Source organism: Sinocyclocheilus rhinocerous, unplaced genomic scaffold (genome assembly GCF_001515625.1).
Source record: "Sinocyclocheilus rhinocerous isolate Xijiao unplaced genomic scaffold, SAMN03320098_v1.1 C36725432, whole genome shotgun sequence".
NCBI classification, from domain to species: Eukaryota; Metazoa; Chordata; class Actinopteri; order Cypriniformes; family Cyprinidae; genus Sinocyclocheilus; species Sinocyclocheilus rhinocerous.
This window is the reverse complement of record NW_015785331.1, coordinates 1-1611: the sequence shown is the minus strand read 5'-3', so window position 1 is coordinate 1611 and position 1611 is coordinate 1. Positions and strand designations below refer to the sequence as shown.

Here is a 1611-nt window from a genome sequence, read left to right as displayed (position 1 = left end):
TTTTATCACCGTCTGACCACTAACATGTGAAAACAAAAGTAGTGTGGCTAAAAAGTTACTGTACATGCTGGGAGTATTCCATCTGGTTTATCATTGATTTATAAAAAAAATCTATATACAAATACTTCTAAATTTAGTATGATTTTGAAATGCTCTCTATTAATTGTAGTTAATGTTGGAGATTACATCCAGGCTGTACTGGACCGAAACCTGGCGGAGAACATCTCCCGGGTGCTCTACCCCAATGACAATGTAAGTACACACACCTTTCAATGCTATAAAACACTTGGTGAGGTGTCTGTGTGTGCCTGATGGTGTGAATGTGCAGAGAGAGAGGACAGAGAGCAAGAATTTGTGATATGTGTATTAGATACTAAAATATCATTTTGAGTGTCATGTGTATATTTAGACTATGTAGATTCTGGTATGCAACATGTGCTTTAGCTCTCTGGCATAAGCAGATTGAAAACTCTTATCTTATGCAATAGTGCCACAGATATGTGTAATGCAATGAGGAAGTATGAAACGGCAATATGGAGTCCTGAGCAACACAATTGGCTTATATGTCATGATACACTAGTGTATATTAATATTTTTCTTACAGCTACTGTATAATACAGGCAGAAAACACAATGCTTAATTCTATTAGAAAAACTGACAGAAAATGAAATGTTTTGTATTTGTAAAGCTTTCAGTGTGAATGACTTTAATATTAATTAATTTCTTTGTATGCGCATGTGTTAGTTTTTTGAAGGGAAGGAGCTCCGTTTGAAGCAGGAGTACTTTGTGGTGGCTGCTACTCTGCAGGACATCATGAGACGCTTTAAATCTTCAAAGTTTGGCTGCAGGGATCCCGTGCGCACCTCTTTTGAGGCTTTCCCTGAAAAGGTGATAATACATTAAAGATGTTTAATTGGTTGCTGTTTTTAAATCTGACAAAATTCTTGTTCGAGTCAACCTATATAATATCCCCCCAAAAAGTATAATGCTTTCAAAACAACTCTCAGGTGGCAATCCAGTTGAATGATACTCATCCAGCTCTGGCGATTCCTGAACTCATGAGGAACCTGCTGGATATAGAGCAGCTGGACTGGGAAAAGGTGTGACGTCCAAGCTGTCAAACTGTGTGTTGAGATAATGGAATAATATTTACTAATAATTCATTTATTCATAGACATGCATTTACTGAAATTAGTTGATATGGGTGTTTTATGGCACAAATGAAAAGCAAACCAATTTCTTGGTGGTTTTGTTGTTCTGCATTTTTCTGCTTGGTCATTCTGACATGAATAATAGATATAGCAATGCTAATCTAAAGAAAAGTATTGTTCACACAGCCAGCCAACTTATAAATTAACAAAGGAAATTTTTTGTCAACTTTTCATGGAAATTTGGTATTTTATTTGTTTCAATTTCAATTTATTTTTATGTAATTTTTATTTTTAATAGAAGTTATCAAAATTAGTATTAAAGTGTGTGTGTGAGTACTTTGTGTTCCCTACATTATGGGGAACAAATGCCCCCACAAGGATAGTAATACCAGTAAATTTTGACCTTTTTTTGGTCGAAACAAGCTTATAAATCATACAGAATTAAGTTTTTTGAAAATCT

The 1611-nt window shown here is 34.8% G+C and overlaps 1 long non-coding RNA gene across 1 annotated transcript; it reads left to right on the top strand.

Moving 5' to 3' along the window:
• The first annotated feature begins 167 nt into the window (after window positions 1–167).
• Window positions 168–1095, top strand: LOC107736476 (uncharacterized). Its single transcript, XR_001639677.1, has 3 exons — window positions 168–252; window positions 745–888; window positions 1008–1095. It is a non-coding gene; the product is annotated as an uncharacterized LOC107736476 (long non-coding RNA).
• Window positions 1096–1611: the final 516 nt, after the last annotated feature.